Genomic DNA, 26,820 nt, shown 5'->3' with positions numbered 1-26,820 from the left:
TTCATTGACCAGTTTGGTTTGAGGATATTTGTTTCTGTTTTTGTTTCTATGTGTATGTCTTTTTCTTTTTCTTTTTCTTTTTCAAGAAGTGCAGACAAGATAAAATATACAACATACACTTGCGTAAGACCAGAAATAAAGGAAAACTTTCTTACATAAAATATCTTTTAATTAGAATGAGACATTTTTCAACAAAATATCTTTTACTGTTTATTACTTCTTATTTATTTTTGCTCATTAAAACTCTTCTTATAGTTGTGACAATCTCCAAAGCAGTTTCTTTAAGTAGTTCTGTTATCATTTATGTACTTAGAAAAGAATACAATAAAAAAAATATCACTGCATGTAATGTATTTATATATAAACTTGCTGGAATACCAAAGCATTATGGTTTATGAATGAATATTGAGACTAATTTCATCCTCATATTTAGTCTACATGATAAAAAAAAAAACGATTTGGGGCCTAATTTTGCTGTGAAACTAAAATTTATATGGATGTGGGTGTGTATGTAAACACACACACACGCACATATATATATAATCTACTTTTAAAAGTGATTTCTAAAATTTCAACAAAATCCATTTTCATCCTCGTGATTAAGCTAGTATCAAGAAATGTTGATGAAACAGAATTTGATATATTAACTGTCAAAACTGCAATTATATTTCAATTTTTAATATGCATTTCATATAACATTTTTTTGCATTAATTCAAATGATTATTAACAGGAAGCTATGTTTATTCTGGTGACCTTACTAGTGTCAATAGCACAAAAAATTTCATGCAGTACACACCGTAAATGATTGCTGTTAAGAAGAGAATCTCTTCGTAGAAACCATTCCAAAGCTGACATTAGAATTTGACATGGCTCTATGGCTCACTGGATCCTGCCTAGCCATCCAACCCATGCCTGTACAGAAAACAGATGTTAAATTATGATGATGATGATGAATGTTTTTTACTGAAAACTGACCATGGGTAAAATACAGTGATAGTATTTTGTAAATTCACTACTATTCTGCTCACAATCCTCATTCTCATAGTGTTGCATATTGTTAATTTGCTACCCATTCAGTATTTATAAGTATTCGTTGAGGATTTCCTTTTTGTATCTCTTCATTTATACAATCATACTTTAAAAAAAAATAACAATTACACACAAAACATACAATGAAATAAAAATGACAAAATACAGCAAAATTTTTACTTTCAGCATCCGAAATATTTATTTCATTTCTTGCCTTAAGACACTAAATTTACATTACTGATGCAAATATTGACTTAATTTTTGGTTTGGAATGGTATCACCAGTATTAAAATGTTAATATAGAATTCTGAATGGAGAATTAAAGCAAGAGCATTCAGGAATTTCTTTCTCTTTTCCCTTGTTTTCTCCTCACTCTTAATAATAATAAGAATAAGAATAAGAATTATTATTATTATTATTATTATTATTATTATTATTATTATTAATATTTTAAAACTGTGACACTAAGATATTTTCTGAAACAAAAAAGGAGGAAGAAGCAGATCTGGCCAATTGATAAGATTAATCAAAAATAGCTAATAATCTTCATTAATCTTTTTATAGAACAATGAATAATAAAACCAACATTATTAAAGTTCAGTTGCAAAGAAGAGTATTTTTCGTAACTCAAAAAAATAACGAATATGTTTTAATCAAAAAGAAATTGAACACTACAATTTTTAAATGTCAATATGTGTCTTTATTGGGATCAAGTTATTTAAAACATAATATAAATGTAAAATATTCATACCAAAGTAAAATTTATAACCATGTATTTCTATTAAAACCACAGATTACATTTGCAGAGAGAATTCTGTTTAGGAATCTACCTTTAACACATTATAACCTATAACTGAGGATTAATTAATCTTTAAACTGGTAGAAATTTGCTGGATAAATTTAACTAGAAAAATTATTGTCTTCATATAAGAATAATAATAGAACCACAAAAATATATAATAAAGAACAGGCAACTAATACAAATAGCAGTAGAACACTCAAAGCAAAAATTGACAGACTGAGATGACAGACAGTTGTGAGGAAAGAAATTAAGAGAAACTGGGAAAATAAAACAAAAAAAAAAATGAGATTGCAGAATCCCATGTTAAAATAATAGCAAAAAAACTCACAACATGGCTGATATCTGAGAAAAGAAAAAAAAATTGAACAGGGTGAAAAAGGGCAGAGAAAAGCATAACATCAGCTTGGAAGTGCAAGACTAAAATTACTGTAATTGAGGAATCTTGATTTCAGGCTCAAGACCAATGACTTTCCTCTGGGAACCATGAAGAGTATCTAATGAAGCAGAATATATGTAACTTCAGAAAGGAGAGGTTGGGAAGAAACTACTTAATTACCTTTGACTTCCCCAATTTTATCCCAGAATGACTACATCTACACACACCCATAATGTCTGAAGTTTCATTCATATAGCTGAAGATTGTACTAAATCAATGTGCACAATGCCAAGTTAGAATCCACTGTCAGATTTTATCCGTGCACTTAAGATGTCAACAATGTCAATGGTGGTCTTACCTGTTACTGACCTTTGCAATGAATCCAATCATATTACATGTGAGTCTAGAAGAAGTCATTTTCTTCCCTACAGTAACTCTATTCACATTGTCACCAATTCAAAACAAATATATTGCTTGGTTTTTGTTGAAAGTTTCATGAGACGGAAAGACATCAAAAATGTAGCCCATATATTTTGTATTTTTAATGAAAGTTACATTATAAAGTTCTAAAAATAGAGACAACTAGAGTGTGGAGAGTGAAAACAGAATCAATAGCTACACTAGTAAATGCCTTGATAATGGTTAAAAAAAGCATTGCAGGCAAATATATAACCAAAATTTCCAGGACTGGCTTAGAAATATGTACAACCTACAGAAAATAGCATTGCTAAATACTGCACACATAATACACTGAGTACATTTATTATAGAAAAAATACAAAACTTAAAACAAAATACTACATATACACAAGTCCCACTGCTGCACACAGTAGTCCTGTGAAAGTGTGCAATGTATGGAAAAAAATAGTGGAAAAAAATAATGTAAATAGAGGTCATATGCATATTTTCAAATAAGCAATAACCCCCATGACAGAATTCCTATTAAAAAAATAATTCTGACAGAATTTTGAATATTGAATTCAGTGAAGTGATTTGTGAAAATTGAATGAATATGAAGAATATGAAGAAATTTGAAAAAGAAAACAGAAAAGAAGGAGGAAAAAAGAGTATTATGATGAGTACAAGTGAACAAGCAGAAGCTTACAGAATAAATTATCTCAGTAGCAACTTAATGAAAATTTTTGCTTGAGTGGCAAATGAAGAAGAGGTACAAGTAATACTTTCTTATAGTTAAAGGTAACCAAAGAGGATCAATAGTGCAGAAAAGAAATCATTTAGAATGTAACACAGTGGAATGGAGAAAATGCCACTTCACATGAAGAGTGTGTGTGTGTGTGTGTGTTTAAAACCAATCCCTCTATTACAATGAATTACTATTCCTTGTTATAGGCTGATATAAAATCATTCTGAGAGATTAATCACTTTCAGACTGATACAATATGTTGAGAATAAACAAAAATGTTTTTGAAATTGGTAAAAGTTACATTTGAAAGATGCTGTGTATATAAACGCTTCACATTTCCTTACAAGTTATATGAATAGAGAAACAAAATTAAAATAATTTCCAGGATTTATTTAAATATATATAAATACATATAAGAGTATGTTGACATTACAAAAGCGAAGAATGCTCTTTAAAGAGAAAGGAAACACTAAAATTGCTGGTTATAAGGTATGTTAAATAAGTTGAATAGCATGTTTTTTTTCTGCCTCTGCATTGATGGATAATTCTTTGTGATTTTTGTATTGAATTATATACCCAAAACATGAATATGAGAACTAACACGAATTCCTGCACATGTAATTACCACTTGTACTCGCACACTCTCTTACTTATTATTATCATTATCAGTTCCTAATGAATAATAATAATAATAATAATAATAATAATAATAAACAACAACAACTCCTTATTATTATTTATTATTATCATTATCTAAGATGGTGAGCTGGGAGAATCATTAGTGCACCAAACTAAATGTTTAGTGGCATTTTGTCTTTACATTCTGAATTCAAATTGCACTGAAGTCATCTTTGCACTTCATCCCTTTGAGGTCAATAAAGTATCAATCAAATACTAGGAATGATGTAATCAACTAGCTCACGTCCCCAAAATTTCAGGCCTTGTACCAAAATATGGAAGGATTATTATTATTATTATTATTATTATTATTATTATTATTATTATTAATATTATCATTATTATTATTATTATTATTATTATTATTATTATTATTATTATTATTATTATTATTATTATTATTATTATTATTCAGTAGTCTTATTTTTATCATCTACTTTCATTGCACTGCTAAGCACAGCTCTGTGTACCTTTGGTATGTGCTGTGGTTTTGCTATTTTTTGTATGTTATATATACTTGTTAGTCCTGGTGTTTTTGTTAGGTATTTGTCTGGATATTTTTTACTATACCTAATGCACCTAATATGATAGGAATTGTTTCTGTTTTTAGACACCACATTCAATTTACCTCTGTTTCCAGGTCTTTGTATTTTGAAAGTTTCTCCATTTCTTTTTGAGAAACATTGTCATCTGTTGGTATTGATTATTATTATTATTATTATTATTATTATTATTATTATTATTATTATTATTATTATTATCATCATCATTATTATTATTATCATTATTATTATTATTCATCTGTCTTTACCTTCTGATTTCAAATTCCATCATGGTCAACTTTGCCTCTCATCCTTTCAGGATCGATGAAATAAGTACCAGTTAAACATTGGGGTCGATATCATCAACTAGCTCCCTCCCCACAAATTTCAGGCCTTGAGCCTATAGTAGAAAGGATTATTATATTATGTTTCTCAAAGTTCTAGATTTTACTTGCACTGGTTACTTCTCTGAGAGTGGACAGCATTCTGTTTCACTTAAAAGTTTCACAATCATAATACTTGGTACTAATGTGTTAAGTATCGTGGAAGGCAATCAACATGCAAGTACTAATCTCATAATCCTAATAGAGCAGTTTTTTGGGGGTATGCTCTGTCATCATGTCAATTCGAATATCTCCAACACATTTCTTAAACGCGGTTGTTAGTGTTCTGAGTGCCTCTTCGGCTACTAGGAAGACATATTATTCTTCTTATTGGTAGAAACAATAAGGCAGCAAACTGGCAGAATCATTATCATGCTGGGCAAAATGCTTAGCAACATTTCGTCCTTCCTTATGTTCTGAGTTCAAATTCCACTGAGGTTGACTTTGCCTCTCATCCTTTCAGGGTCAATGAGCTTGTTCCCAAAAATGTTAGGCTTTGTGCCTATAGTAGAAAGGATTGTTGTTGTTATAATTATGACTTATATTACCCCAAGGCAGACAAGAATCATTCAGGTACCACAGTCAGTTGAATGAACTATAAACCCTCCTTGTGCAGATTTAAGAAATCAATATCATTATTATTTTATTTATTTGTTTGCCATAAAATAATTGGTAAACTTCAAGCAAATTATATCAGTCTTTGTGGCATTGTCTTACAGCTTGTGTGCTTTTTACATGTCATACCAAATTGCTATAAAGTATGTTGTTTGTTAGCCATTCTAGCATCAGTATATAATTATGGAATTTCATTTCCTTTATTATCTGTGAGTGTGTGCATGTGTATGTACGTGTGTGTGCATGTGTGTTTGTGTCTGTGTATGCATGTGTGTTTGTGTGGAGAAATGACGATAATTTTTAAAAGAATATACTTTGATGTGTTGTTTTTATTTTGTTTATTTCGGATAGAATACTGCTAAAACTCAGTTTTCTTCTTTGATGGAACTATAGACAGTTATTCTTCAGGTGAATGATGTCCTTTCATTTCCTGTTCTGTTACAAACAAATAAAGATCCTCCAACCACATGAAAAAATTTGTGTCTATGCCACATGTTCTTACTTCTATCTGCAGAACTTTATATCTGGACTCTTTCTCAAACTGTAATTGGTTGTTGAGTATGGCATATCAACCTTTGAAAATGGCTTCTTATTATCTTCTTTCCAGACGGTTTTTCTATTGGTTTATAGTTCTATATTTAGCTGTCCTGTCATTCCATCTTTATCTGAAACTTAGACTTAGAATTTTTTTCCTGGCAACCCCATATCACCAAAAACTAGCTTTCCTCTTTGGAGCCAGGAAATAATATCAACTGGTATGTCCAATCTTCTTTGAACCCTATAATTGTGATTAACATTGGAGTGTTCCTCGCATATATAGCCTGGTGGTGTTGCTGCACTCATTCACATTGCAAACTGCAATCAGAAGAAGGCCATCCAATTGATTTGCTATGGTTCATTCACCAAACAGCTACAACATCTGTCCCACACTTTCTCTCTCTCTCTCTCTCTCTCTCTCTCTCTCTCTCTCTCTCTCTTTCTTTCTTTCTCTCTCTCTTTCTCTCTCTCTATATATATATGTGTGTGTGTGTATGTGTATCTATTATCTATCTTGGCACGACTACAAAGTAAAATGCTCGTCTGAACTTACTAATGACATAGCAAATCTACTCAGGTTCAATCAAAACACCAGTCTCTTCACTTATTATCCCTACTGTGTTTCACTTCACGAGGCCCCACACTAACACAATGCCCAATCTTTTCCCTCTATAGTATCAAACTTCTGGAGTTCTCTATTCATCCCTGTTTTTGCTACAAACCCAATTCTACAGAAGTATAATAGAAATGTGAATACTAAATCAATCTCATCAGCTCCAGACAGTATGTTATTACCTCTTCCTCTTAACTAAACCATGAAAATATTGTTTCTGGTCTCTCCATTTGAAGGGAAGATATTCTACTAGATAAATGAACTGAGTAATTATACCTCAGCACATTTTCAGACTTTGCTTATACAAGGCACCCATGACATATGGTTTATCAATCATTTTCTCTAAGTAGCCACCAAATTGAACAGCATTTAAGCTTTTGGGTGGTAGGAAATATTTTAGAGTATCTTTCAGAGTATTTGGGTGGATTTAATTAAATGCCTCTCTCACTAACTTTATGGCCATTTAGAAATTATCTATGTTGGTATTTTTAACCCTGGTAGGTATTGACCATGCAAAGTTTCCTCCGTTCATCATTTGTTTAATATTTTTGAAATACTTTTTATTTAATCATAGTGTTTCAATCTTGCAGTTTCTGAAAATGTGCTTTATTTTTCTTGCTCCTTACATCCTCCAGCTTCTTTATTATATTTGTAAGACTCCTTGAAAAAGAGGATAATTTCATATGTTTTATATATTTCTCAACTATTTATTTTAAATTGCTACTATTTTCTGCTATATATTATGTAAAATCTACTGTAGCTATTTGATAAGAATATTCTAATTGTACAATTTCTCTTCCACTTGCTTGTTAAATATAAGCAGCTGTGGTGTATAACAAAGCAATTTACTGGATTGTAAAACATGGAAATATAATTGATGTATATACACTCAAATAGATCCTTCATGCAACTGGCACCATTACTTGAAATTGTTGGTATATGTAAAGCATTCACTACAATATCATATCTGCATATATATTTTGTGGAAGCTATTGTTGGACACTGTGATAGTGTTGTGTATTGTTTCATGGCATATACCACACAGGTATTCATCATTTCTACTGAAGGAATTGTAAATATTCCTTTCCATGTATCAAGTAGTGGTCGCCTGTTCTTATAGGGTTAATGTCATTCATTCTGTCTACTCATTAAGAGTAGGTGTCTATATCCAGTTCAGTTAATTTTTTATCTCAAGCGTTCGGTTTGCAATATTGGCATGTCTTTATAGTTGTTCACCATCGTTGATTTGTTTGTGTCTTTACGGTTGATTTAGATTTAGAGTTTTAGTTCAAAATCTAATCCAATTTCTTGTTATAATTATTGATTGCAGCAGTGATAATCAATTGCAATTACAATTGTTTGATCATCCAATTGTAATTAACAACAACAATCATTCTCAGGTGTTGGAAAGTTAGTGAGATATATTGATAATTGCCTTCTTAAACTCCTCCTCGACACTCATCTGTCAAGTGAGAGACTTATGGTGTAGAATTTGATGTTCTAAGAAAATTCCTCATGTCGCAATCTATGGAACCCAGGACTGTGACATTCCAATACAGTTCTGAGCCAGATAGTATAGCTAGCACTGGAAACGTAATACAGGCATAGATATTATTCTTGTTACTAAGAGGAATGTAAGATTATTATTATTATTATTATTATTTTATGTTTGACTTTTGTTTTGCATTTGTACAAGTTGGATCCAAGTCTCACCCAGAGACCTCAAGAGACAACAAGTTAGAAGTTCATGTAGGTGTTATGCCTAGGGTACCATATATTTGGATTTGTACAGTTTTGTTCAAGTGAATGTTTAAGAAACCATAAGAAAATTATGTTTGCTTTAAAATTTGAGATCACATAGACAGTATTTTACGTAGGATATGGGCAGTTCCCATGAGCACTATCTTTTGGACTTCAGCCATTTTGGGGTTTCCTGGTATCTGAGCTAGGTAGTAATCAGCCCGTTTCGCTGTCATTCCCAGGGCACCTATGACAATAGGTATTGTTTTCGTCTTCAGATTCCACATTTTGCTAATTTCTATTTCAAGATCTTTATATTTGCTCAGTTTTTGGTAGGTCTTGACAGATACGTTTATATCAATTGGGACAGTCATATCAATGAGGAGGCATGATTTTTGTCTGAAGTCTTTCAGTATGATGTCTGGCCTATTTGCGTCTATCTTTCTGTCAGTTTGAATGGTGAAGTTCCAGAGGAGTGCAATGTGATCATTTTCAAGTACTGGGGGTGGTTTGTGTTCCCACCAGTTTTTATCATGTATTATTATTATTATTATTATTATTATTATTATTATTATTATTATTATTATTATTATTATTATTATTATTATTATTATTATTATTATTATTATTATTATTTATTTATTTATTTATTTGTTGTTTTTTATTCTGGTAAATTGTTCATCTTTGGTTTGCATTCAAACATCTTTCAAATATACATTATTGCTTTCATCTGTACCCATTTATTTGTTGGAAGTGATATCGTCCAGCTCCTGAATTAATCTCCTTACTTGATGATCCAAATAATCCCTTGCCACTTTGTATTGTAAAATACTTGAATTTTTTTTTCATATTATTATAAAGGCAGTGAGATGGTAGTCTCATTAGCATGTCAGACAAAATGCTAAGCAATTCCTCTGAAATTGCTGGCCTTGCATCAACATCTGAAATCATTATTATTATTATTGTTATAATTATTGATGATTTAACTCAGGTTCATTCTTATTCCTGGTCGAATTTATGTGGGTTGCAGGTTACTACCTGTAAACCTAGGTATCTACAAGCTTTCAATAGTCTTTCAATTTCTTAAGACATTCCTGATAATCTTTCCTGTCTGTAAGAGGCAAACTTTCTATAGAAGCTGTACAGGACATTCAATTCCAATTTCCTTCAACCATTTGTCTATATCTTTGCTTACAGTTCCCAACATACCAGTTATTACATTCAGTCTTGCAATCTTGCAATTTCAAATTTTAAGGAATTGAATTTTTTTATTTTAATTTTTCATCCTCCTTCTTTACAACCCTGGAATCAAACAGACATGATGGATTAATTAGTAGATGACTTCACTTTTCCTTGTCCAATATTGTTAGGTCAGGTTTATTATTTTCTAGCTTCTTATTTCTTTGGGTAGGAAAATTCCTCAAAATTTTGCGTTTCTCTGACTATTGCTATTTTTACTATTGCCAAAGTGAAAATGAAAAGCGGAGATATAATGTTTTATTTAAAATAGACCTATTTTAATGCTATATTAAAATTTGGATGAACATGGGGAATAATAGATCCTAAACTTTAAATTTGTGTGTCTCAACAAAATACCTTTGTAAAAATCTATTTGTGTGAGTGTGCATTTATTTATTTGTTAACAGGAAATTGTTAAACAAGTTAAGAAAATAATGTTTTAGCATTCTTTGCACTAAAATACTTGAAATACTCAGCTTCCTCCCTGACTTTTATGGCAAGAACTATTGCATGTACATAAAAGAAGAGCAAGGTAAATAAAAATGTCTATAGAAAAATCTGAAAAGTATTCAAATGGTTTCTCTTACTGCTTTTCATGTTATTTAATATCAGGAATTTATCTTTATTTCAAATGTAAACAAAGGCAAAATATAAAAGGAAAAACTTTAAAAGCTGTTTTAAGACAGAACATTAAATTAAAACTGATTACAAGTTCTAGTCAAATTGTAAATGTTGTAATCTTTATTTCATCACATTAAAGTTTATTGTTCAAATATTTTACAACATTTTTTAAAGGTTATTTGAAAATTTTGGAAGGACTTATAGTATAGAGTTTGACAAAAGATATCATGGTAACTAAATATTCTAGTTGTCTGTATGCCTATTATAAATTATTATTTTACAACCTGAAAAATATTTCAAGTCTGAAATGAGTGTTTATTAATCAATTAATATCACTTGGAAAATAAGATAACAATTTGAGTTTTCTTAAATTAGAAAAATAGAAAATATTTTGCCTTACAACTATGTATATCTTTTTCTGTATATTATATTTTCTTCACATTCCATATGAAATCGTTAAATTAATGTAAATTATTAGACAATTTGTGGGATGGCATAATTTACCGTAAAAAAAATATTCTTTGTGGAAAGAGAATCTTTTAGGTACTGATAAATTATGAGTAGAGTAATTTTAAAATTATGAAGGAGATGCATGTGTGTTGTAGCTTTGTACTATGAATAGATGCTTGGGAGTATTTTATGTTTGTGTTAAAACAGAGGGAAGTCAAAGCAAATTTAAAATAGAGTAGTTAAAATGTTACAGAATTCTGAAGTATTGAAGTTGATGTATTGCAGGCTTTTCTAATTCATGTATTTACAGATATAAAAAGGGATGGTTGCCATGAGATGTACGACATCTGGGAATTTTAATTTGTAAACTCAAGGCTTTCAGATATTGTATAGCAAACCTGAGTTAGGTCATTAGTCTGATATTTCATTACCTTAATTAGAAAATAAATCACTGTTAGTGACACTGTCATGTCATTGAAGATTGAATCTCTGGATTAGTTGTATGACATTTTCAGTGATATCATCCACTAATTTCCCTTGAGGCTTTATTTTAAATCTAGTTGGGCATTATAGAACTATAGACTATATATGTTTTTCGTGCCATTATATGAAAATGACATTGGAAGCAAGAGGCATCAACCATCTATAATTTAATTTCATTATAAAATCCTGTGAAAGGGTAACCTATTTTCAGTTCATCTACACCAAGGACACTCATCTATTTGAGCCAATGAGATATCACTCAACCCTCTAAAAATAACAACCAAATCTCCCTCAACTACACCTACTATCTTAGAATAGTGACACACACTGGATAAAAAGGGCACAGGTGCAGTGTTCTGAGTAAAATGACACAAATATCATGGTTTGAATACTTTTGGTTATAGGTTTACTAAAGAAGGGCTGGCCTGGACTAAATAACAACACCTGTTTGGAATTAAGAATGTTTATGTCTGATTATAGTTGACTTGGATGGTTGCCATTTATAAATGTGTATTTGCTGTCTTTATGTGAAAGAGGGTATAAGGACATATATATATACATATCAAATCAGAGATATTGATGTGAATATGTAATTTTAGTTCATTAGTTTGTTATGAAATGGGCAAAAGACATCTGGAATGTCTTCTAGCTATGCACAGTTTATTCAGCATTCGTACATCTCACTGTCTTTCATTTGTATTTAATAGTAACTGGAAAGTAAATACCACTTTTTATAATTGACATTGTCATCACATTTTACCCATAGCAGAATCCAATAAAACCTCAAATCTTTTTGAAGTAGTGAACTATTATTTACAGATCATGACTATCATAGGTTAGTAAAGACTGAAAGTGTTTCAGTACTATATTTCATATCATGTCAGACAGTATTATGCAAGTGATGTACAAGGGTCGGCTGAAAAGTTTATAGGCTGAATATGAAGGAGTAATGCTAGAGCTGTGAAATCTTACATGCATCAATTGCAAATCTTCTTCTAAAGAACTGCATGTTTTGTTCCCAGGTAAAATGTCATTTTACCTGGGAACAACAGTGATCATGTCCACCACATGGTGAAGTATGACAGGTGATTGATGTTTTTTTTTATATAGAAAACATTGTTTATCAACTATCTTCAGAAAGGCCATGCCATCAATGGAGAGTTCTATGCCAATTTGCAAAAGGCTATCAAGGCCAAACGCCCGGGAAAACTGATGAAAGGGGTCCTTTGCTTCAATGGCTGCTGTGTGTGATTGTGGATTTGAACTGGTCAATCACCATTCCTATTCTCCTGATTTTCCCCCATCTGACTATTATCTATTTCCCAACATGTAAAAGCATTTGGCTGGGAACCAGTATTGCATTGATGATGACATCATATCCACTGTTGAAGACGTTTTTGATCAACGGGATGAAAGCTTCTTCACCAATGAAACCCATGTACTGCAACACCAATAGAAGAAGTTTGGGAACTGCAAGGGGCCTATATTAAAAATAAACTTCTTTCAGTCACATTCTTTGAGAGTATCTTGGTGAGCCTATGAGCTTTTCAGCTGACCCTCATAATAAAGAAACACTGAGAGCATACATCCTAACTTGAACTCTGTTTGAATATATCTATACTTTTGTGATATGTTTGTTATTACTTCAATTTGAAAATAAGTTACTTTTAGCATTATTGTCATGTCATTCATCATCATCATCATCATCATCGTTTAACGTCCGCTTTCCATGCTAGCATGGGTTGGACGATTTGACTGAGGACTGGTGAAACCGGATGGCAACACCAGGCTCCAATCTAATTTGGCAAAACTCTGGATTTGGAGTGTGACATTCTTAGTGATAACATCCATTAATTTTCTTCAAGATTTTTTTAAAAACCTAGTCAGTCTCTACAGAATAAAGACAGTTTTATTTTTTTCTGAAAATATTATTGTAAGTGGGAGGGGTCACCTTCTAAACCAATGAGAAAATTAATAACAATTTAATTTCATTTTAAAACCCTATGAAGTGTGTCCTGTTCTAAATTCATATATGCTTGGAACACATCTGTTTGAGCAATGAGGGTGGTCATTGAACCTCCTAGAAATAACTGCCAAATTTCCCCCAAATACACCCTCCATTTTTGAAAAGAAGGACAGTGCATAATGTGGGCTTGGATACAGTGTTCTTAGAAAAAACTACATGGACATGACTTGAATGCTTTTGATAATAAGTTTCTAAATCAGGACTGGCTTTGGTTTAAAAACAACAATACTTGTTCTGAATGAAGATTATTAATATTGGCTATTATTTTACTCGGATGAAGGTGTTGGATTAGTGGAGTTATCAGCATAGTTGATTAAAAACATGTTGCAGTATTTGTAACAAACCTACGCCATCTGAGTTCAAGTCCCACAAAGTCAACTTTGTCTTTCATTCTTCCAAGGTTGTTAAACTAAAGTAGCAGTTGAGTATTGAGGTCAATTTAATCAACTAACTCCCTCCCATCCCCATCCAAATTTGTGGTTTTGTGCCTATGTTATATGAAGTCAACGAACTGGAAGAATTGTTAAAGTGCCAGGAAAATTGCCTTACAATATTTCTTCCAGCCCTTTACATTCTGGATTCAGATTGCACCAAGGTGAAATTTGTTTTTCATCCTTTCAGGGTTGATAAAATAAAGAATTAATCAAATAATGGGGTCAGTATAATCAATTAATCCATCCCATTAAACTTGCTATCATTGAGCTTAAATTAGAAACAATTATTTGACTTGGATGGCTGTCAGGTGTGTATGTGTGTATATGTGTGTCTGTTTGTGTGTGTAAAAGTATTTATGTGTATGTGAAAGAGAGTGTAAGAACATGTGTATACATAACAAATCAGAAGTATCAATAGGAATGCATAATTGTAGTTCATTCTTTCATTATCAAATAGAAAAGTGTCATCTGAAATGTCTTCTACCTGAGCATGATTTATTCATTACTTACATGCCTTACTTTTTTTTACATTTGTAGGTAATAGTAACAGTAAAATATATAAAGCAACTTCTCTCTCTCTCTCTCTCTCTCTCTCTCTCTCTCTATCTATATATCTATATCTATTTCTCTCTCTCTCTCTCTCTCTCTCTCTTTCACTCTCTCTCTCTCCCTCTCTCTCTCTCTCTCTTTCTTTCTTTCTTTCTGTCTTTGTAATTGACATCACTATCATATCGTTATCCATAGCAGAATCCAATAAATGATTGAATCCTCAACAAGTAGTCAACTGAACTGCTATTTAGAGATCATGCCCATAACAGATTACCAAAGACTAAAAGTGTTACCACTTTATATTTCATTTCTCATCATGTCACAAACAATATTATACAAGAAATTCTGAAAGTATATTCCTTAAGTTGAACAGTTTAAACATTGGAAAAGGTCTACACCTTTGTAGTAAGTTTGCCATTAGCTGTACACAAATATTAGCAGCATTACTTGCAAAGCAAACAAATGTGCCATCAGCAAGCCATGTCTATCCAGCTATTTCAACTCCTTATAAGCTCGTTTAATTTTCAGTGCTAACAATTTTACTTCCTTTACATTCTTAGTATTTTGGGGAAAGGGTATGAAGATCGCAATTTAAGTCTTTCATTTTTTCCATAAAGTATGTTCTTATAAATAGAAATAACGTTTTAGCTATTTTCATCTTTTTTGAAATGGTAGGTTTAATCTGTCACTATTTAACACCACCACTGGGCTCTTGGGTGCTTTAAGCTGAGTATACACTGTTTTAAGTGCTTAAGTCAGGTCTCCTATCTGAAGGTTACTATCTCCATCTTCTTCCTGTCAGTATTGGAGGCTCTGACAAAAGGCAATAAGTGCTGCTGTTTTTTCATTGACTAAGTCAGGGAAAAATGTAATAGAAAATAAAACAAGTTATCTAATGATATCAAGTTCAAATTAACCAATCCAATGAGAAAGCTTCTACATGATAATTAAACTGCTAGAAATAGCAGCCAATTCTCCCACATAAATTCTCTCAAAAATTTCAGTCCTTACACCTATAGTAGAAAGGATTATCATTATCATTATTATTATTATTATTATTATTATTATTATTATTATTATTATTATTATTATTATGGTATAATCATTAACATGCCCTTGTATTCTGTGTTTAAATTCCATTGAGGTCAACTTTACCTTTCATCTTTTCAAGTTCAATGAAATAAGTACCAGTTGAGCACTGGGGTTGATGTAATTGACTAGCTCCTTCCTGCCAAAATTTCCAGGCTTTGTGCATGTTGTAGAAAGGATTATTACTATTGTTATTATTATTATTAAACTCTTACTGCAGGGAAATGTTTTCCTTCTCAGTTCAAGACTCAATTTATTCATGTATTACCAAATGAGAGTACTTTAAAAATATATATTTTTTTACCTATAGAAAAACCAGCCTTCAGCACCTGAGGGTAGACAGCATAAAATTGTTTGTTATATAAACTTTTAAAATTTACTTATACTTGTTGAATTTTCACACCCAAAACAGTCACCATACATACTTATGCTGCAAGACAGAACACTACAATAAAAAAAAGCATAAATAATTTTTTTTTTTTAAGTGACATAAATTATGTATTTTGCACACAAGCCCCAAAAAACATTACTGAAAGGAGAAAAATGAACAGTTTAGTAATGCAAATACTCAAACAGGTAGTTTTTATGACAGCAATGGTAGCAATGACAACACCAGTTGCAACAATTACATTAATTCAAACACTTTAGTCTATTAATGCAATTCTAGTGCCAAAGTAAATTTGTCCTTAACAGAAATTGAACAGAAAGGCAGTGAGCTGGCCGAGCTGTTAGCATGCCGGGCGAAATGCTTAGCGATATTTCATCTGCCGTTACATTCTGAGTTCAAATTCCGCCAAGGTCGACTTTGCCTTTCATCCTTTTGGGGTCGATAAATTAAGTATCAGTTATGCACTGGGGTCGATGTAATCGACTTAATCCCTTTGTCTGTCCTTGTTTATTCCCTCTATGTTTAGCCCCTTCTGGGCAATAAAGAAATAAGAAATTGAACAGATTTTAGTGCTATCACGGCTGTAAGAACAAAAGTATAAGTAGGAATGTGTTTTTAAAATTAAACATTCTTTGCTACAGGAGCTACTCCAGGAGGGGGCAAAAACAAAAAATTACATACCTCAGCTTGCAAAAATATTGAAGTGGACTAAATCTGAAGTGGACTCTCACAACAAGTGTTACAAGCTGCTCAGGAAATATTGGTTGAAATACTCTTTATTGAAAAGGGACAAAGTGATAGCATCATCTGCTGTATCTTCAAATCTAAAGACTAATTCAAGATAGGTTGAAATTATTATTAAACATAATTCTGAGTATACATTTGGGGTGCAGTGCATAGGTCAAAGAAGTGAAGAAATACAAGAATGATAATAAGAGACATTGGAAATTATGTCAATCTATGACTAGTCATTACATTTGTATTGCACTGTGGAGGAGCGATCAAAGCAGAGCTATCAAAGGTGACTTGTGGTCAAGAAATGTTGAAATAGATTTGCAAATTCTTATAACAACAGAATGCAATGGTGCTATAGCGGAACTCTGCCCAGTAAAAACATCAGAACGAATGGCATGACATCAATGATACAGGAAGAAAGATCAGCTGCTACATTTATTGTAGATAAATTTTCCTCTGAACTGAATATCTGGATGAACTGAGAAGACTAAAACATAAAAAGAGAGAAAATGATGAAGAATAGTTGCAACAAGCAGCTTCATCCAATTCAAAAAGCATGTTGTGTATTATATTATCTAAGGTGTTGTTTTCTCCAAGATACATAATTATTCGTTTTCGCACCATGCATTCAACAATGTTGTATGCGTGAGACATGAGAGAAATGGGTCTGTAATGTTTAGTTTTAGTCATGTTACCTCCATTGTGTAGTAGCTAAACAGTAGAAGACTAAACTAAATATATTACAGTATTTTGTAGTTTATCAAGATTCACTTGTTCAAATCCTGCAAAATAGTAATAATACTAATAATAATGATGATGATGATGATGATGATGATGATGATGATGATGATGATGATAATAATAACCCATGTGAGAAGAACTTTCATATGAGAACTGGTGGGATCATAAGCCTGCAAAAGTTGTAGAAAATAAAGAGATCACCATTTTTGAGACTTTAGTATTCAAACTTATCAAGCTATTCAGACAACTAGACCAGATGTTGAGACAAAAAATAAATCATATTAAAAAAAAAAAAAACATATTTGCTCACATATATGTTAATCCTAGCAGACTGTGACAATTCTTTAATAACATTTGAAAAGTTAAGTAAACAAAGATTTTGAAATAGAGATCTCAAAAATGTGGCATCTAAAAACAACAACCATTTGCTCATTGGAGCTTTTGAGACAATACTAAATTGCACTCTTAAACCTTTATGGCCAAATACCAGGAAACCCAAAAGTATCAGAACTACAAAAATTGTTATCTGAGTACTGCCACATCCTAAGAGAAACACTGTCAGCCTGAAAATATTTGATCCTCTCAAAACGCTTTCAAAACTGAGATATAACAAATCAAACAGAATATTAGTTCTCAGATTTCACTACAATATATCAGTGCTAATCATAAATAATATCCATACTAAAACATCCAACTTGCTGTTACTTGAGGTTTCTATTACCAGAGACTTCATGTAAGAGCTCATAGAAAACAAAGCAACAATAGCATAAATTATAACAACACTAAATCTTTCTAATATAGGTACAAGACCTGAAATTTTAGGGGAAGGAGGATAGTCAATTACATCAACCCCAATACTTATTTTATCAACCCCGGAAAAATGAAAAGTAAAGTTGACCCTAGCAGAATTTGAAATTAGAATGCAATGAGTCAGAAGAAATGCTGCTAGGCATTATGCTCAAAATGCTAACGATTTTGTTAGCTTGCTACCTTAATAATAATAATGATTTCTTTTAATAATAATTATAATAACAATAATAATAATAATTATTATTATTATTATTATAATGCCAGTATAACAACTTTGTTTTTCGTCTCACTGCCATAGACAATATAAATTCTGGTTTCAGATTTTGGCACAAGGTCAGCAATTTTAGGGGAGGGGTTAAGTCAATTACATTGATACCCCCATCCCAGTGCTCAGCTGGTACCTATTTTGTTGACCCCTAAGGGATGAAAAGCAAAGTCGACTTCAGTGGAATTTGAACTCAGTAAATAAACATGGACTAAATGCCACTAAGCCTTTTGCCCAGTACACTGACGATTCTGCCAGCTTGCTGTTTTATGAAGATAACTTTGTGCCTAAGCTGGTAGTAGAATTAGCATCTGTAGCTGTTATTTATTTATTTATAATTTGACTGGTATAGGAACAAATTCCCTTTATTGTATGGCAATGAATTAGTTATATCTCAATAATTAGGCAAAGAAAATGTTCAAGGTTAACAAGTACTCTGAAACAAAAAATATAAATCTAGCAACATGTACTGATTGTATTGCTAATTTCTAGAATTTCCATCCATTTATATTTATTGATAACTTCTAATTTTTTTATTTTTTTTATTTTGCGACGACAGTAATTGAGTATCAATCCAGTTGTCTTAATTGCAAATGAAATCAAAGAAAGACAATATTTTTTGTTTAAATACTCTACAATATTTTATTTCACTAGCTGAATTAATGTATTCTTAGTTTCTCAGATTACTTTTAAATATCATCAAAGTCACTTGATATTATTGTGTCAATTGTACGAACACCATCATTATTGTTGTTATTGTTTTAGTAAAACTGATGTAATTGACTGAGCATATCCATGATGAAAGGAAAACATGGTTGCCTTCCTCTACACACATATTTTATGTCCATAGCGTACTTGCCTGAGGGCTATGTCACACAGTTGTCAATGTATTATCTGTCTGTAAGGCAGTGAGCTGGCGGAATCATTAGCACGCCAGGAAAAATGCTTAGCAGCATTTCATCCGTCTTTACAATCTGAGTCTGAGGTTGACTTTGCCTTTCATCCTTTTATGGTCGATAGAATAAGAATTTGCTGAGCACTGAGGTCAATGTAGTTGACTTACTCCTCCCCTTGAAATTGTTGGCCTTGTGCCAAAATTTTAAATCAATATACTATCTGTTAACTGATTTATTATGAAGCCCTTAATACCAGTCTTCTTTATCAACAACACTACAAACCAATAAGGGGGCTCTATATGGTTGCTTGACTTCCTAATCTCTTCAAGCTACACCCTAATATTTTAAAAAAGTTTGTAACAGTCTTGTTGTTCTAGACATCAGCAACGCCATTCTTAAAAGTTAGCACTTATAGGCATCACACATCTCTCATCTCTTGAATTAGTAGCTTTATATGAGCTCACACTATTGTGGAATATGTTGATAGTGGTCTTTGCCCCACTCTCAATCAACTCTGGTTTTCTCCAAGTTTTAGCTGTCTCCCACACACTCTCCCTTCTGTACACTAGTGAGTTATTTGAGTCTACCTCCCTAACTTTCTTTGACAATACATCATCCACATGCAATTGACACATCTCCAAATTTGCATTGTTTCTATAAACAGAGAACTTGAGAGCATCCCCCAAGAGGGGATGCTCTCAGCGAGTTTCCTTTGACTCTTTCAACAGCAAAAAACTCAACCACAACACATATCAAGAAAATACCACTACACCTTTTCTTAACATGTACTACACTCAACTAGAGCCCTCACAATTTCTCCAAATGCTTTTCTTCTCTCTATCACTGATCATCTGCTGTATATCATTAGCATAGCTAGGATTACATCCCCTAAACTACCCCTTCCCTTCAGAGCCAGAGAATATTTCAGCCCCCAACATCTGCTAACATTATACATGACTTAAGTAAAGCCAACAGTGAAATACTGAACCCAGCTCTAGGATGGTGCTGCTATCATGCACAGAGACATCCTGGACAGCATCTGGAGAAGAGCCACTAACAGGCACACTCTAGTCTATTGCTGCTATAATAGCCTCCTCTACTCGAAACCTGTTAATCTCATGCCTCCACCACTCAGGACCCTTGATCCATTCATCTATCCACCTCTTGGTCATTCTTACTGCATCCAGTTCCCCAGCCCTGGACTACCTGCTATGCCCAATCCTTTTTTTTTCAAAATATCATCTCCTTAGGACCTCCTCCTTGTTCATAGTTTTCCTACAACAGTTTAAACAGAACATTAATGGCATCAATCCCCTTGGTTTCAGAAGCTCTACATGGGTTAAGACAGTGCCCCTCCCTTCAGGTTTAGCAAGTAAAAAAAAAAAAAAAAAGATGGAATGCCATTGACCATATGTACTTTCAATAAAAGCTGTTCTGGGGCTACACCAACAACTGTGAAAAATGAAACAAGGAAGAGTAGCTTTGCTCTTGGAAAAATTTGATGAGAATGGTAATTCAGAAACAGGTGTATAATTTGACTATCTTTCTCTCTCTCTCTTTCTCTCTCTCTCTCTCTCTCTTTCTCTCTCTCATTCTCTCTCTCTCTTTCTCTCTCTCATTCTCTCTCTCTCTCTTTCTCTCTCTCTCTTTCTCCCTCTCTCTCTTTCCCTCTCTCTCTTTCTCCCTATCTCCCTCTCTCTTTCTCTCTCTCTCTGTCTGTCTGTCTCTGTCTCTCTCTCTCTCTCTCTCTCTCTCTCTCTCTCTCTCTCTCTCTTTCTCTCTGTGTCCATTCCTTCAGTGTTGAGATGAAATAACTACCTACAATATTATATACACAAAACACAATTAATGATATTCCCCAACATGCTACTATTAAAAAAAAAATAATAAAGACCTAATACTTAGACAAAATAAATTGTTATTATTAAATTCATTTATGATTTATGTAGAAAATGAAGTAATACCTGTAAGCAATAAATCTTTCAAAAGAATATAAACTTGGAGAATATCCATTTCATTCAACAGACTTATTTTGCTGTATTTTTTAGGGGTAAGCTGGGAGATGTAATGGGCGATGGTTTTGTCTATCTGTTTTAGTATTGTTTTATTTTTAAGTTACATATTATTAAGCTATTGTTATGAATTTTCATTTTCCCTACATTGACATACAGACTTTCTTTTTACCCCATTAAAAAAAAAATATTCCCATGAAGGAAAGAATAAATAATTTAACATATAAACATCTTAAAGAGAAGAATATTTCATTCCAGCTTTTATTCTGATTAGATCCAGGCAACTTTAAAAGATTCTCAAATATTTCCAACATGAGAAAATAAAGTGAGAACTTACTAACCTTTAAGATATTGAGAGCTGGATCATGTGATATAATTCCACAAAAGAATTGCCATGTAGATAAAGATGTTGAACAGATTAGAAATTCCATAGAGACTAATGGTTTCAAGTGATAAAACAAAGGTTTTGCTTGCACTTGTGTGTGTGTGTGTGTGTGTGCGCGTGCGTGCGTGTGCATATATGTGTTTGAGTTTTTCCTTTTGTTTTTGTCTTTTTTTTTTGTTAATATCTTTCTACTTCAGATTGTGCTAATTTTTTCACCATTTTTTTTTCCCCAAGAATTGTTTTTAATCTTTTCTAAGAAGGAAATATTAGTGGTGGAAAGCATATTTTTTATTTATTTTTTATATTTTTATAGTACTATAGATGGCACCATAGTTTATTAATGGCAAAAGACATTTACTAATAGTATCATAGTTTATTAATGGTAACATAGACTATTAGTGATGGTATCAACACTTTTCAATGAAGAGGAAAATCTTACTGATAGCATCATAACTTTGCTGAAGATAATAGATAATGCCATCATCATACTCTGCATACATATGTGTGTCTGGGTTTCTACACATGTGTGAGTGTGTGTTCACATAAACTTCAAAATTTTACCAAATAAAGTTTTACAGTTTTTTATTTTTTATTTTTGTGAATTCCCAAATTTATCATATGGTTCTTTGGTAAAATCAGTTAGTGTCTCAACAGTTAAGAAAGTTTGTCTTGCTTTCAGTTTTCTAAATTATTTCTATCATTGTGATTATCAATAACACTACTACCAATAACCTTTCCTGGATGTCTCAATTAGGATTCTTGACATGTTCATTGAACCTGCTAAAACTAGTAGCCAAATGTCCCTCAAATTTGACACCACCATCTTTATAAAAAAAAATGGGTGCATCCGCTACGGCATACCTGCAGAATAAAGTTGAGGTGGTCTTGGTTGGAATGTTGTTAATCATTAGTCTACTGAATCAGAACTGACCCGCAGGTTGAACATGTTTTATTGGACAACATTAACCTTCATAGTATCATATTCATTACGTCTTTCTATTTTAGGTCTACAGTGTTTATGTGTTTGTGATCATCTTTCCTTTAATGTATTGCTTTCCTTAAAACTTTAGGTACCATATCTTGAATTATACAACAGGCAATCCTCCTCTGTTTTATAGATGGTAATGCTTACTGTAAGAATTTTGCTGCAGCAATTTATAGATCAAGTGCCTATATAAAAGCTCATGAGGGAAGAAAATGATGCATTTATTTTGGAAGTTGTATATTGTTTAGGATAACATAGATTACTTACGCTGAGAAGCATAGTTGGAATACATTTCAGTGATTGCACTTGAAATAATTTACATCAAATTTATATACAAACATCTACACCTGAAATAGCCATCCAATCCATGAACTTACAAAATTATTTATGTGCGAAATCAAAGCAAAATCCATGAATTTAGTGAATTATTTTAACTGTTTCATTGGTTGTTTTCATTTAACTGGAATAATGCAACAGTAACACCAGTGATATCTGTCAAACAGCAGATCCATCATTTCAAAAACTATCAACATACACACACAAACTCAACATCTAAAAGGCAATCAAATACAACGTATCTTTAAAAAGCAATTGATCATTGATTTTGTAACAAGCAATAATATAGGGTCATATCAGTTGTGTTGCTGTTTAGCCTCAGATCAGCACTGATCAAGCAGACTCATGATTAAGAGTGTTTTGCTTTTACTTTTTCTCCCAATGGGTCCAGGCATCGTTGGGTGATGAGAAGTTTCTATAGTTCTGGGAACAGTCCTACTGTATGACACCTTGAGCAAGTGTCTTCTACTATAGCCCCAGGTCAACCAAAGCCTTGTGAGCAGGTGTGGTAGACTGAAAGTGAAAGAAATCTATTATGCATGTATGTGTGTATGTATGTGTATGTGTGTCTATAAGGCAGATTAACTACAAAGTTAGTCTTTGTATGTGGCAGATGTTCAGGTGCAATAAACACTGTAAAGAAACAGGAAACAACTTCTATCTCATTCCAGGAAGAAAAACTAGAGGTAGTTGATAGCTTCCGTTATCTGGGTGACCAAGTTAGTAGTGGAGGTGGGTGCGCTGAAAGTGTAACTGCTAGAATAAGAATAGCCTGGGCCAAGTTTAGAGAGCTCTTACCTCTGCTGGCGACAAAGGGACTCTCACTCAGGGTAAAAGGCAGACTGTATGACGCATGTGTACGAACAGCCATGCTACATGGGCTGTGACTGCTGAGGACATGCGTAAGCTCGCAAGGAATGAAGCCAGTATGCTCCGCTGGATGTGTAATGTAAATGTGCATACCCGTCAGAGTGTAAGCATCTTGAGAGAAAAGCTGAACATAAAGAAGCGTCAGTAGTGGTGTGCAAGAGAGACGATTGCGCTGGTTTGGACATGTGGTGAGAATGAATGAGGATAGCTGCGTGAAAAAGTGCCACTCCCTAACAGTTGAGGGAACCAGTGGAAGAGGTAGGCCCAGGAAGACCTGGGCTGAGGTGGTGAGGCAAGACCTTCGAACATTGGGCCTCACCGAGGCGATGACTACTGACCGAGACCTTTGGAAATGTGCTGTGCGTGAGAAGACCCGGCAAGCCAAGTGAGATCGTTGCCAGTGCCCCTGGACTGGCTCTTGTGCGGGTGGCACATAAGATGTACCATCCTGAGCGTGACCGTTGCCAGTACCGCCTGACTGGCCTTGTAGGGTTTTCGAGCGAGATCGTTGCCAGTGCCCCTGGACTGGCTCTTGTGCGGGTGGCACATAAAAGACACCATTTCAAGCGTGGCCGTTTTCGTGCGGGTGACACGTAAAAGCACCCACTACACTCTGGCGTTAGGAAGGGCATCCAGCTGTAGAAACTCTGCCAAATTAGATTGGAGCCTGGTGTAGCCATCCGGTTGCACCAGTCCTCAGTCAAATCGTCCAACCCATGCTAGCATGGAAAGCGGACGTTAAACGATGATGATGATGATGATGATATATATATATATATATATATATATATATATATATATATATATAAATATATATATATATATATATATATATATATATATATATATATATATAAACTCACTTTTTCAGTAATTTGACTGTGGCCATGCTGGAGCACCACCTTTAGTCAAAGAAATTGACCCCAGGACTTATTCTTTAAGATATGGATGACTGAAGTCTACTTTTAACCTCCCCATTCTTACAAACACCAAGTAGATAGTTAACTCACTTTTTGATCATGAGTGCACCAAACCTCACATGTGCATATGATCACATTTTAACAGATGCTTGTATGAGCAAGTGTACTTGTGCGACGCAGCTTGCCTGAGGGTGTTTATACATCCATATTCGTTAACAGTTCTTTTTAATACTTTTCTCGCTGTATTGCATGTTCATTTCTCCTTTTTTCCATCTGTGATTTTATTTTTGATCTTCTATATAAATGAAGATATATCCTCCATCTGGCTGTTTTCCTTTCTACAAAATGAGAAGTTACATTGCAGGACTGTTATTTTAACGAGTTTTATCTATTTATCACCAGACGAGATACATCTGCACTGCCGGATGCTACTGTACCAATTGTTGAGTGTCCCACCCATGAGGGATCGTTGTTAGATGTGTCGAAAACAATTGTCATGATTAATAATATATTCTCATATATTCCATCTTCCATCTGCCATATCTATATGTGTGTGTGTGTATAAGTATGTATGTATGTGTATGTATCTTTGTATTGTATTTGTCCCCATCACCATTTGACAACCAGTGTAGGTTTGTTTACATCTCTAGAACTTATGTGTTCAGCCAAAAGAGTCCAACAGAATAACTACCAGGCTTAAAAAGAAAATAAATACTGAGTGCAATTGGGTTAAACCCTTCAAGGTGGTGCCCCAGCATAGCTGCAGTCTAGTGACTGAAACAAATAAAAGATAGTATCTAAGTCTAGGTATTTTTGATATACCATCCTTCATTATATGTGGTTTTAGAGAAATTTGGCTGGTATTTCTTGCACGTTGAATAACTACACAGAGGATACTTCAATGTGTTACTAATATCAGTTGTCCAATATACTGATTATCAAATGAATGACTAGATCAAATTATATCTAAAAATTAAAATGTACATGTCTACTGTTGTATTTTTCTGGTTTTGCCAATGTCTTCTTTTTTGTGTGAGGATGTGATCATACTCATCTTCCAAATCTATGTACAACACATCCTGATTTTTTTTTTATTCTTCAGCATGTGCAAAACTTTTTTCTTTTTTAATATCTCATTTCCACTATTTAATTATTTAAATTGCTAAGAAATATAGAATATTGTGAGTAATCATAATAATTGCTTCTGTTTTACTTTTTACATTTTTTTTGTCCTAATATTTGAAATACTACAGTGAAATAATCTTACTTGTTTATCACCCTAGAAATAGATTTGTTAACATTGAAATTCTATTCTAATATTTGCACTAAAGTTTTACAAAGAAAATGAGAGAAAATTTTTTTCTTCAAAAGTTTAGAAATAGTCTGCAAAATACTTGAAAATGTAAAATGAAATAATATTGAGAGATGTTACATAAATTGTAAATTATTCAATCTTTTGACAGTTAAGCTTTCTCACTCTCTCTCTCTCTCTCTCTTTTTGTCACTATATATATATATATATATATATATATATATATATATATATATATATATATATATACATATATATGTGTGTGTGTGTGTGTGTGAGTGTGTGTGTGTGTGTGTCTATTTCCTCTCTCTCTCATTCTTCCTCCTTGTATATATATATATGAATATATTTTATGTTATACAACACACACATGCTTTACAGAAGATTATACAAAAAGCATACTAATGTGTTTAGTAACAAATGTAGAAGATAATAGCATAATAGTACAATATACAAAAATATCAATATACACAATAATAAAGGTTGTGAGTAAAATATGTATGACGTTATATTCAGCATTGATATGTGTAAAAATATTCACATATAAATGTTATCAGATAATGCAATGAACATGACGAAAATACTGCACTTACATGCATACATTAATGTAGCTATCATAGATACTGTTTAATAAATAGCAAACAGAGAGTCATGCATGCTTACATGTACAAGTACACATTGAGTATCGATACTGATTCTCATATAAAATATACTCATATATATATATATATGAGTATATATCTATACACACACACACACACACACACACACACACACACATATATATATATATATATATATATATATATATATAT

The 26,820-nt window shown here is 32.7% G+C and overlaps 1 protein-coding gene across 46 annotated transcripts in view; it reads left to right on the top strand.

Moving 5' to 3' along the window:
- Positions 1 to 26,820, top strand: part of LOC106869047 (MAGUK p55 subfamily member 7) — an 850,742-nt gene that overhangs the window by 465,987 nt on the left and 357,935 nt on the right. The gene's annotated exons all lie outside the window — the stretch shown is intronic.

This window comes from Octopus bimaculoides, chromosome 10 (assembly GCF_046866305.1).
Source record: "Octopus bimaculoides isolate indiv1 chromosome 10, ASM4686630v1, whole genome shotgun sequence".
NCBI lineage: Eukaryota > Metazoa > Mollusca > Cephalopoda > Octopoda > Octopodidae > Octopus > Octopus bimaculoides.
The sequence above is the reverse complement of the archived record's forward strand: the minus strand, read 5'-3'. Positions and strand labels throughout refer to the sequence as shown.